Source organism: Notamacropus eugenii, chromosome 7 (genome assembly GCF_028372415.1).
Source record: "Notamacropus eugenii isolate mMacEug1 chromosome 7, mMacEug1.pri_v2, whole genome shotgun sequence".
NCBI classification, from domain to species: Eukaryota; Metazoa; Chordata; class Mammalia; order Diprotodontia; family Macropodidae; genus Notamacropus; species Notamacropus eugenii.
Window position 1 is genome coordinate 10,549,320 of NC_092878.1, and position 13,136 is coordinate 10,562,455.

The window sequence follows — 13,136 nt, forward strand, 5'->3', positions numbered from 1 at the left end:
ATAGAAGAGAGCTCATTGGTTATAATCATTTAATATGTGATAATCATTTAATATCATTTTTGGACTTTAATAAGGGCCAGAGCTTCAATCAATCAATCAGAAGAGTCTGGATGTAACAGTCTCTTCTCTGAAGTAAACTCAGAGAAAACATGTCAACAAGGTCAGATGACTTGGCATACTTTTTGAGACCCTTAACCCAAGACACTATCCTGAATAATGGGACTTTTCCTGTATCTTAATATTTTGTGGACATATACTATGTTATGGCACTTTAATGGTAAAGAAAACAGATATCCTGGGTCATAATTTCAGTTGAAACTTTGTCAACTCTCTTATCTTGTTGTATTTACAACCTAGTCAATTAAGAAAATTCTTTGCTCATGGTATAGTTAAACACATAGAGACCATAAATCTGAGGGACACAGACATCCTTGGATTCTTCTAAAACAGATTTAAGCCTGGTCATTCTTGTATCAAACAGTCAGAAGTTTCCTTCTGGCTCCATGATCATGTATGTGCTAGCTTTAAGAGAATAAACAATATGAATTTAGCCTGTTTGCCTTTTCTAACCAAACTTTCAGGTTGACATCAGTAAAAACTGAACCAATCTTCAACACTAACTCATTCAGTGGCAACATTGGTGGCATTGTTATATATACTAGAGAGTAAACAGCAGACTCCCCAGACTGCTCTGTCACCCCATGGAGTTCTGAACTGGCCACTTGGCACGTTGCTGTGAGAACAGAGTTTGGTGGTTCCAGTACCACTGGTAGAGTGAGGTGCTGAATTAGTTAAAAAGGAGAGAATTTCTGGTTTTTCAGCTCTTAAAGCAGCAAATAAATTTCTTTCCCTGGACTTCCAATAAGAGGCTAGTGGAGGGAACTACACTTCCTCTATTGTGACAGCATGGATCTTGTATTTCCCCAAATGATAGTCAAATGATATGTCAGTCAAGGAGCATTTTTAAGTGCCTACTATGTGTCAGGCACTGAGTTAAACACTGGAGATAGAAAAAAAAAGACATCTCTAGTCTCAAGGAGCTCATAGTCTAATAGGGGAGATCCTATGAGAACATGTCTGCAACAATTCCTGCATACAATTATTATAGTCAAGGTCAATTACTGATGTTTAAATTTCTCTGTCAACATGTGCTTATGGGTCTTGTGTATGTTCAGCATTTCTTTTGTATGGAGGAAATAAATAGATGTTCATACAAAATTTACTTAGCTTTCTACTCCTCCCTTTTTGGGGGGTAAGAACCTAGACATAAGCCAAACCTAAGCTTTAAGTAATTTCCCCCTGGTTTTGAAATGGAGGCAGAAAGAGAACATGAGGCAAAAGAGGATTACTTTTCTCTTTAAGGTGATAGTCTCCCCAAAGACTGAAGTGCATGAGAACAATTCCTTAATGGAGAAAGAGAAGGGGAACGCTCAGCCCCACTGGCACAAAGCAGCATTGCTGTTGTTTAGATAGGTCCAACTCTTCATGACCCCATTTAGGGTTTTCTTGGCAAAGATACTGCAGTGATTTTCCATTTCCTTCTCCAGTTCATTTTATAAATGAGGAAATTGAGGTAAACAGGGTTAAGTGACTTGCCCAGGGTTTCACAGCTAGTAAATGCCTGAGGCCAGATTTGAACTCAGGAAGATGAGTCTTTCTGACTCCAGGTCTGGCACTCCATCTGATGGGGTGCTTGGGCTCGGACCCCAGCCCTAAGACCATGTCTCTGGGAATAACCCACTGTGCTACCTAGCTGTCCATGGTTGTTATTGTTACATAAGCATGATGCATATTCTGGTTGGGATAGGTCCCACTCCCTCACTTGCCTTTTGTACAACAGTTCCATTTGCTAACTCAGCGTTCAGCTCAGGATGATCTACTGTGAGCAACAATCAACAGCTCTGTCCACACACAGACAGCTTGGTCCTTGCCATTATCGTCCTTGCTCCAGTGGACCATCCACCACTTGACTTAAAAGGATTGAATTTTGCTATTTTTTCATCTGACAGACGTGTATTGATTGCTTCTGTTAATCAGTCATTTATCAGTCATGTCTGACTCTCTGTGATCCCATTTGGGGTTTTCTTGGCAAAAAGTGATTTGCCATTTCCTTCTCCAGCTCATTTTATAGATGAGAAAATTGAGGCAAATAGGGTTAAGTGACTTTCCAGGGTCACACAGCTAGTATGTATCTGTGGCCAGATTTGAACTCAGGAAGATGAATATTCCTGGCTCTATACTTGGAACTCTATCCACTGCATATGCGTGTATGGATGTGTGTGTGCCCACACATATGTACACACATATATACACATACACATATGTATGCATGTATATATAGAAATATGTGCATGCACACATGCAAACACACACCATAAAATATTGTAACAAATGAAGTGGGAATACCAACGTGCATAAAACATTTATTGTATTTTATCTGTAAGTAGCTTACAGTCTAGTTTGGAAGTGAAGACATTTAAAAAAACAGGTTTAACACAAGACTGTATGGCAGAGACAACAAATGCCATGGGAGTGGAGGTAGTTTAATTAATTCATTCATTCAATAAGTATTCTATGCATGTACTATATGTTGGATATTATGCTAGGTGTCAGAAAAAAAAACTCAACAAAAATTAAACATTCCTGGACCTTGAGGAGCTTGCATTCTATTGTGTTCAATGGGGGAGGGAGGACAATTGACATGTACATGCATAAATAAATTCAGAGTAAGAGGCCACTGTGACCCTGGGCAAGTCATTTTGCCTCTGCTTCCTCAGTTTCCTCAACTGTAAAATGGAGATACCAATGGCACCTACCTTGGGTTGTTGTGAGGATCAAATGAAATAGTCATTATAAAAGGCTTAGCACAGTTCCTGGCACATATTAAGCGCTATATAAATGTTAGCTATTGGCATTATTATTACCATCTGGGACATCAGGATAAACTTTATGTAGGAGGGAGCACTTAAGCTGAACCTTGAAGGATGGTCTAAGTTTGAGGAAGCCGAGGAGGGCATTCCAGGCATGGGAGATGGAATGTTGTGTGATGTGAATAACAAAGTGGCCAAGATGTTTGGATTTTAGCACATGTAAAGGAAAGTTAAGTGGAACAAGCTGGGACAGAAGTCTGGAGTCAGACTATGATGGCCGTTTAATGCCAAGCCAACTAGTTTATTTTTTTTCCTTGGAGGCAATTGGGAACCACCGGAGTAGGAAAATGACTTGGTGAGATCTATTGATTAAGAACGGTAATATTAATTAACTTGGCAGGTATATTTAGAATGGATTGGAGAGGGGAGAGACTTCAAACAAAACTAGAAGGAATTGCAATAATTCAGGCCTGAGGTGAGGGGAGCTAGAACTAGGGTGGGTGTAGTAGGAGAGGATAATAGATTATGACTGCAAATCTTGTCCCGGCTTTAAGTTGAAAAGGGAGGGGTGGTGGGAAAACTTGTCTATATGCTAAACCAGATACCATTGAGAGAAGGGACTTCAGCAGAAAAAACTGGAAGGGGAGTGACTAGTAATTGATCAGATAGAAAATCCTAGATGCCAACAACAACAACAAAAAAAAAACCAGCATCTCAGACATTTATTCACAAATGCGCAAATTCTGTGTAATAAGTGGGGAGATCTACACAAGAGTCTTCCTTGTTGAAGAAAAAAAGTATTAATATTGTGCTCCGTGATTTAGCTTCAAGTCTCCCAGAAACAATTTGATTTAATCTAATATTAATCTATAACCCAGTCATTTCTGGTTCAAAGAAATATCCACACTGCCCTATTTTCCTATGTCCTCTGACATGACTCTTCCCCAAGGCATTTTCAGGTAACATTTATAGGAATCTTGAACAAGGAAAAGATATCTTAAAAAATACGTTCCAGAACTGAGCATTTGAGCCATTATTCCATTTTCCTGGACCTCTCCCCCACTTCCTGCCTTCCACTGCTAATCTTAATTCTTTCTCTTTGGAAAAGGTGGGACCAATCTCTTCATAGAGACAAGTGAGGAGGAAAGGCTCTTAGGCGGAGTCAATAATCTAATCTCTTCTGGGGTGGGGAAGTAAATAAGACTGGAGTTCAATTTGGGTTTATCACCCTTAACCCATTTTCCTTAGAAAAATCTTTTTCTACAGAAGGCCTTTCTGATCTCTCGCAATTCTATTGCCTTCCCTTTGTTGATTATTTCCAGTTTATCTTGTATATAGCTTGTTTGTCCATGTTTCTTCTGATGTTGTCTCCCCCATAGACTCTGAACTCTTAGAAAACAGGGCCAGTTTTCTGTCGTTCTGTCCTTAGGGTTTAGTGCCTGGCCTGTAGCAGGCATTTAACAAAGGTGTGTTGGTTGACTTTTATCCCAACCTTTCCAGGGGGCTTTTCCTAAGTCTGGAAAGAGCTTTAGTAAAAATTTTATTTCTTAATTTAATATTTACAGAGAAACTAAAAAGGAGGGTTTTCATTTGTGGTGTGGAGTGGACCCTGGTTTCTCAACAGCTGTATTAGTGGAGCGTAAACTCTGGAAAGTATCCTCATCATTCAAAAAAAACTTTCAACCTTGGTCCCAACAATGGATTCTATCTGTTTTCTGAGGACCAAGTATGAATACTCCTCAGCAATAGGCTGATCACTTAGCAAAGAATGTTTTGACCATAGTAACCAATAAAACAAAGAAAAAAAATGGCCCTGGGTGGTCACCTTCCAGGGCTGGAATTTAGGTGGTTTATGGTATGAGAGGAGAGACAATTATGGGTGCAAATGTCCTGTAAACTTTAAGGTGAAAAAGGAGGGGGAGTGAACAAACTTGTATATATGCCAAATCTACATGGAGGGGACTAAGGCACAAGTAGCAAGAAAAGACAGGAATTCCTCCAATGCCTCAGATATTCTGCAGTGTTGAAGGGACAGCAGTATGAAAGGGGACAGGAGACAGAAGAGCCCCACAGTTTTAAAATGTCAACATGAGCTTTTATCACTTTTCCTTATAGAAAATGTAAAATCTTCGTCCATCGGCCAGTCAGTATATATATTACAGGAGGAGCTGAATTGTATCACTTCTGACATTTGCTGTAAAGGAATATACAAGACAGAAGGAATCTGGAGCTAAATTGAAGTAGAGCTCACAAGTTTTCCTTAGAGAGGACAAGAAAGGAGCTGGCAGGTCTGGTCTTATCTTATGCCCAAAGGTATCAGGAAGCATCGTTTCATCCAGAACCTGGTTAACTTGGATTTCACTGCTCGTGATGAATATTTGCAAAATCAAAACAAAAGCATGATGACAGTCAATATAGTTTATGTGCAGTGGATGAACAGGTTTGTTGCTGATGAGTGGTAAGCCCATTTGGGATTTTCTTGACTGACATACTGAAGTGGTTTGTCATTTCCTTCTCCAGCTCATTTTACAGATGAGGAAACTGAGGCAAATAGGGTGACGTGACTTGCCAAGGGTTGCACAGCTAGTATAAGTGTGGGAGGCTATATTTGAACTAAGGAAGAGCCAGTCTCATGAACTCCAGGCCTGGCACTCTATCTAGCAGGACACCTAGCTGCCCCTAATGAACAAGTGAGAGAGATTCTTTAATAAGACCATCATTATTTTAATGTATTTGTTGATATTCGGTAACTTCAATGCAAAGGTGAGAATAGATAAAGATGGCAAGAAATAGATCAGAAAACATGATTCAGGAGTTAGGAATGGGAGGAGCCAAAGACTCATCGATTGCACTGAAGCCTCTTGCTTAAGCACGATGAATACAAAAGAATCAAAAGGTATTGAGAACGCTGAGTAACATTTTTAAAAAATGAAACTGATTGTATTTAAACAGACAGGAAGCAACTGTTTACTGATGTGACAATCATTCCTGAATTAGCTCTCTGTGTATTTTCAGACCATTGACTTCTCAGAGCAAAGGTCGAAATTAATACAAAGAATTATTGTAAAAGAAAGAATAAAAACAAGCAAAAAAAAAAAGATGTGGGATGAGAGGAAAACAACTCCAACCAGACATATTTAAACAAGAAAGCTGAATGTGGAACCAAGAAGGCCTGAGTTCAAATCTACATTTACTTGCTATGTGGTCCTAGGCAAGTCATGTAACCTTTGTCTGCTTCAGTTTATCTGTAAAAAGGGAATAATAACAGCCTTGACTTCCTGGGGTAGTTGGGAGGATAAAAGAGGAAAGCACTTGCGAATATCTTTGCAAACCTTAAAGCTCCATATAAATGCAAGGCATTTGTTAAGGACTTACTATGTGCCAGCCACTGTCCTATGTGCCAGGGATGCAAAGCAAAGCAAAAACAGTCTTTGTGCTTAAGGGGCTCATGTTTTAATGGATTAGAAGAGAGACCATTGACACTGACTGTAATAATTTTATACAGGAGTTTAACCTGTAGAAATCAATTTCTATAATGAAGAAATTGAAGGAGTCTAACGAAACCTCCTTTGCCAGCAAACATTTTACTCACTAGAGAAGTAGATATGGCAGCCTCTGGGCAACACGAATTTAGAATATACATTTTTTTTTTTTGGCAAAATGTTGAATTTTCAAGGATGAAGGAATGTTATGAACAGAATTATTTCATAAAACAGAAAGAAGCAATAGAGGGCCAAATCATTTTAAAGAAAGCTTGGTAGAAGACAGAGCTAAGCAAGATCATCATGATGGTATCAAAGGATGAAACGGAAACAAAAACAACTAAAAAACAAAGATGGAAAAGTTCTGAAAATATTATTTTTTTAAAAAATCTTTTCATCATTAAAGACTGTTAAGTCACCACATTTAGATTCCAATATCATCACCTCAGGTATCTTTCTTTCTTTTCCTTTTTTCTTTCTTCCAATCCTTATCAATTTTTATTTATTTTGGTGCTTTTTTTTTTCAGTTATCTTTCTAAAGGAGGTAGAAATAGCCCTGAAGAGGACAAAAATGAGCAAAGCAGGTGGATAGACCCAAAGGGAGACAGGGAAGCTCCATGTTGGAGGTGACATAGTTTTGAGCATGTTTGATTTTCAAGGAGTAGAAGATGCCAAAGGTGAGAAGAAAATCTCAGCCCCAATTATTATTCCAAGAGAGGCAAGGGAGGGAAGCTCAGTGATCATAATCCGTATGTCCACTTTCTCCTCTATATAAAACTCTGATGAGGATAGTCAGCACATGAATCAAGGGCATCCTTATTGAGTTATTAGATGGAAACACATAGACTTTCAGAAGCGACGGTTCTATAGCAGGTTACATCTTTACCAAGAAACGATTAATGAAAAAGGTGTAGAAAATACCTCATCCACCCTGCTTTGTTGATTCAGTAGAACAGAATGCCACTTACAATGCTTTTCTCCTACAAGGTCTCCTTGAGGTATGTATCAAAAATGTATAAAATTCCTTGAAAAATATACAACAGAAATAGCCTTGTTTGATGAACATCATCTTCATAACTGACCTCTCTCAGACTTGGTTTTCTCATCTGTAAAATGGGGATGATAATAGTAGCTACCTCACGGAGTTGTGAGGATCAAATGAGATAATATTTGTAACGCATTTCTCAAACCTTAAAATGCTATATGAATGATAGCAATTATTATTATTTACATATATAATTTATAATATATTATATTAATTTGTAATATTTATAATTAATTTATAATATGTTGTGCATTATATTATAACATAATGTTAGTTATTTGTGTAATTACTAATGTTACTCATCAATGATGAGCTTCTGATCATTAATATCTGTTTGCTGACGCATAAAACAGGGAGAAAATCAAATGGTATAATATTTGTAAAGCACTTAGCACAGTGCCTGGCACATAGTAGGAGCTTATATAAATGTAGTAAGCACTCTATAAATGCTTATTCTCTTCCTTTCCCTTGCCAAAGGTGTTTGCATTGTCAATAAGGAGATCCAGCACAGACTCCAAGTTAAAGAAGGATTTCATGTGTGACGTCCTCCAGATGCTCCTTTTTTGTAGATGAGATTGTGCTGTTTGAGGAAGGGAAGGCGCAGGAAAGAAATAAAAAGGAAACAAAAGACAGGGAATAAGCATTTATATACCTCCTACTCTTGTCCTAGGCACTGTGGTAAATGCTTTACAAATATTCTTTCATTTGAATTTACATGAGGTCCTTGAATGTTGCCTACCCTCCTAGATAGGATCTATAATAACTCAAAAGGGCTTGTTCTAATTGTCTGTACGGGAAAAACCAAGAGGATAAAGAATGCCCATCATCCAGAACATGCGGCAAAGTAGGACCATAGACTGTGAGTGTGTGTTTGTGCATGCGTGTGTGTGTGTTTGTGTGAGTGTGTTAGAAAAACATTGTAAAGAGAGGAGAAAACAAGTAGGTTGGATTACCTTTTGTGAAGTTCTTTTAGTGTCCCCAAACTTCTCTCTAAAACAGTGGCCCGTCTTTTTAATACAATGTAATGCCATTGTGGTTGTGTGCCTGTGAGTCACAGTACACTACAATCTCTGAAGAATTAAAATTGAGGAATGAATGAATGAGTGAATTAAAAATCCCCCCCGCTTTTTTTTTTAAAAGAGCTTACTATGTGCCACACAATGAAACTGAGAATCACAAAAAGACCACAAAAGAGGGATATGGTAGATGTGATCAGGCTGCAACATTTCACAAATGAAAAGAAGCAGTAAAAGGAGTAAAAAAAAAAGACAGGTGGATCATGTGGCAAGAACAAGGGACAACTATTGGACAGTCTGTATGTGCTATTTATATCCTTATGACATCAGGACAAAGCAAGGACAGCAAAGACCCCAAGCATGGTAGTTGGGGACCTCCTGTGTTCAAATTATGGGACGATATCAATAAGAATGCACTAGATGGATGGAAATGGATAAAATGTGATATAATTTGGTTACAGGGCATGCCCACATCAATGAGATCACAAGTTCATTGTCTTTTTTTTTTTTAGTATCTCCCATGCTTCACACAGTGCCTGACATATAGTAGATCCTTAATAAATGCTTATTGCCTGATTTACTGACTGGATGTTGGTATCCAATATAAGCTGCCTGTGTCTTTCTTCTCTCACCCATGAGATCTGAACTTTTTAATAGCCAAAGATCCAAGGAGGATGATGGAGATCAATAACTTCCCTTGAAGCTGCGCTAGCTGATTGTCATGTACCTAAACAGCAACTGACTTTGATATTCAAACCCTGGACTGCCAACCATGTGGGCTGTGGGAAGTGAGAAGCCACAGCCAAAGATCTTCCAGGCTTCTCCAAGGTGATGGGGTAGCTTTGATCTACTAATCTTGTTGGAGACTTGTGCTGCAGAGGTGATCTAGATAGATCCTCGGTCCTAAGACCTGGCACCTTGTGGGGAAGATGGCTCCTCTTGCAAATCTTTTCTGGTCTCCCCTGTTATGGATTATAGCCTGGAGTTGAGTTTCCAAACAAATATTTCTCCCTTATTCCTTTTAAATCATCTGAAAACATATGATTTAGTAGTTTCCCTGCCACACCTAAAGAACTAGGTATGTAGGAAGAGGCTTTGGGTCATGGCTGAAGGCTGAAGGCTCTGTGGAGGAGTGCTTAAATTTCCCTCCTTCTTACTTTTGTTGGACAAGTAATATGGCCATGGTAAGTGAAGTATCTAAGATCTGTGAATGTGTGTAAGCATGACCCTGGAGCCAAACGCAAAGGGTGGGAATGGATGTAACAGAACTACAGATTTTATATTTTTTATGTTCTGAGTAATAGCCTATTTCATTCTTTGAGATGTGAAGGATGTTACAGATTCAAAGCAGTGGATTTGAGGAGAGAAGGAATCACTGTGTTTCAGGTATGGGGGGAGATACCTTGAGTGAGTACAAGGAGGCAAGAGATGGAATCATTGGAAATTAAGACAGTTTGGGGAATCATTACTAATTACATTTATTTATATCAATCTTAAAAATCAATGAACCTTTCCATTGAAAATTTTTCTGTAATTGACAGCATCACTAACCTGTCCCATAATGTATTTCCCTCTTGAGCCTAATTTATGTGGATAAATTATTTAAACAGAACATTTGTTCAAATATTTGTTTATTTTGTCCATTTGACCTTTACATGTTAATCTATATCAATTTTGTACATCTTAAGTTATAAACTCACAGGAGGCAAAAACAGTTTGACTTGCTTTAGATGAGGTTTTTAAGAAAGCTACAGCAAAGGTGCTTTTGGTGATGATATACATCCGTTTCAAAAGTTTTAAATCCAGTTTTAATGAATCATGAGGAAAAAACATTCAATCAGGTTGAATCAGGTTGCAGGCATGGGGGAACTGCGCATCAGGAAGAACCAGACACAGTAGTGGTGTTGACTTTGCCATACTCTTTAGCTCCTTACCTACATTAATCTAACAAATCACAAGGTTCCCAGAGGGTAAGAAGGTCAGTAGAATTTTGAGGTTTGGTCTGTATGAGAAAGGTGGGGGTTTTGCATTCAGAATAGCTCACTCTGGCAGCTGGCCCAGGTGAAGATACCAAAACAAAAACATCTGGGTGAATAACCAAGATGATGTCAAGAACAGTCTTTTCAAGGAACTCCAGGAGCTTTTTGCCACTTGTGGGGAACTCTTGCTACTATGCAGCTCCAGCTCAGACCTGGGAGATCCACTTGCCCACCTTTTCCCTAATCACCACTTTCACCTGTTTGTTTCTCAGGGTGGAGATGAAAGGGTTGAGCACTGGGATCACCATAGTGTTGAGGAGGGCCACCATCTTGTTCATGTTCTCTCCCTCACTGCCCTTACCTGCCCTGACATACATAAAGATACAGCTGCCATAAAAAAGTGATACCACAATGATGTGGGAGGAACAAGTGGAAAAGGCTTTCTGCCTCTCCTTGGCTGAAGGGATGTGTAGGATTGTGTAGAAGATGTGGCCATAACAGGGAGCAGTGACAGATAAGGTGCCCAGAAGATTGATATTGGCTATGACAAAGCCTATCAGTTCCACCAGGCTTGTGTCTGCACACACGAGTTCTAACAATGGGAAATAGTTACAAAAAAAAGTGATTGATGACATTGGAGCCACACAAAGCCTGCTGAAATGTGATGCCACTGGGTACAATGATGAGAAGGAACCCTCCCATCCAGGAGGACAGCACCAGCTGCACACACAGCCCTTTGCTCATGATGGTGGCTATAACGCAAGGGGTTACAGATTGCCACATAGCGATCAAAGGACATCACAGCCAGGAGGAGGAATTCTGTTGTTCCTAGGAAGAAGTAGAAGAAGAACTGCAGGAAACATCCCAGAAAGGAGATGGTCTTGTTCCCTGTTAGGATGTTGTCCAGCATCTTAGGAAAGATGACAGAAGTGAACCAGATCTCCAGCACAGCAAAGTTTCTGAGGAAGCAGTACGTGGGGGTATGAAGGCAATGATCCATCAGGGTCACAACAATGATGAGGAGGTTCCCTAGTAGTGTGATAAGGTGGGTCAGAAGGAGTCCCACAAAGATCAGTATCTGTAATTCACAGACATCTGTGAGTCCCTGAAGAATGACCTCAGTGATAGTGGTAATATTCCCCATGTTTCATGTTGGGGCCAGAGAAACAGGGCATCAACAGAGGCTATGAGTCTCTGGGATCACATTTGGAGTAGAAGTGAAGGGAACAGAAGATGAACGAAACTTTTTAAGTTGAAGGATTCCATTATTTTTAAGTGTAGCAGTATCTTCCACCTCACCTTTCACCTTTCCTATCTTCTACATCCTTCATCAAATTTGTGGCATGTACACACATTTTCCTGAATTGGGATCCTTGTGACTCTTGGTGTTAGAATTTCATTGTTGGCTGGGATTGTCAAGAGGAGCAACATCAAAACTGATTATAATAGTTTGACTGAAGAATGAAAATTTCATAGCCAAAACCCTGTCACTACCAGTCACTACCACTACCCTTATTTACAAGGACCTAAATTCCTGAGCAAAATGGGTTCACTTTTTTTGCTTTGTTTTTTTTCCTTATAAGAAGTGTATTTTCAAACATTTTTCTTCCTTTATTTTTCTCAAGATGTTACATATCTTTCCTCATATTTTCTCTTGTTCTAGGAATCTTCTTTTGATCCTACAAATTCATATCTCTCTCCAAATCTGATATGTCACAGAATATTTATGAAAGACTTCGGAGGGAATGTGTTCTGTAATTTGTCTGTCTGACAATTATTACTACTTGAGTCTCAAATGTAATAATGATGCTTTAAGAATTTTAAATGTGAAAAACACCATTCTATATAAATCATATATAAAACTATAGGAAGAACAAATTTGGGCAAATGAGAATGGTATTTTCTTTTTATTAATATATGTTTGAAGGTGATGCTGTGTATTTGACATAGATTATATTTGATGATCATATAATATGCGTATAGTTTCCAATAGCTAGAAGTCTAAAAGCAGTACATAAAAACGAACAGTCATCATATTAGGGGAAATAATGGTCAAGTTATTGAAGAGTTGAATAGTACCAAGGGAATAACAGTTCAAGCTTTTTTGTTCCAATATCAGTTTCAGATGCTATAAGTACTAATTAGAAAGGATTGACTAAAGCAATATTATTGGTTAATGACTTTATAAATGATCCAGATGGTAGAACTTATGTCTAATCCTTAAGTTAAGGTTGGGGTCAATCAGCTCAATGGGGTATCTAGTTTTTTTGACATGAGTAAAATTCAGTGTCAGAGACTAAATTAAAGAAGTGGTCAGATCAATGAAGAAAGATTACAGACTGTATAAGATACTTCAGAAGAGAAAAAAGTACACATTTAAGATGGTAAGAATTTGGGTTGAATTTAATTATGGGTGGAAAAAGACCTTAGGTTCAGAGAGGAACATATGCTAAATGCAAGTCAGCATCCTAGACTTTTGAGGGGAAAGCACTCAAGAGAGTGATCTGAGAGGAGTCCAGTAAGTCTTCAGCAGATGCTTTTTCATTCTTTCATTCACAATAACAATAATGATGTCATCTCAGCACTCTCCATTGGTCCTGCAGACATGCCAAGCAGCAATTGATAAACTGTTCAGCTTTTCCCATCTTACTCAGAAATCAAATTGATGAAACTGAAGCCATGAAAAAAACAGCTTTGTGAGAGCTCACCTGACTGAGAAGGAGAGATGGAACATCCCAAGAATC

General features: G+C 38.7%; 1 pseudogene; it reads right to left on the bottom strand.

Moving 5' to 3' along the window:
- Window positions 1-10,598: 10,598 nt before the first annotated feature.
- Window positions 10,599-11,536, bottom strand: LOC140514532 (olfactory receptor 6E1-like; annotated as a pseudogene).
- Between the last annotated feature and the right edge of the window lie 1,600 nt (window positions 11,537-13,136).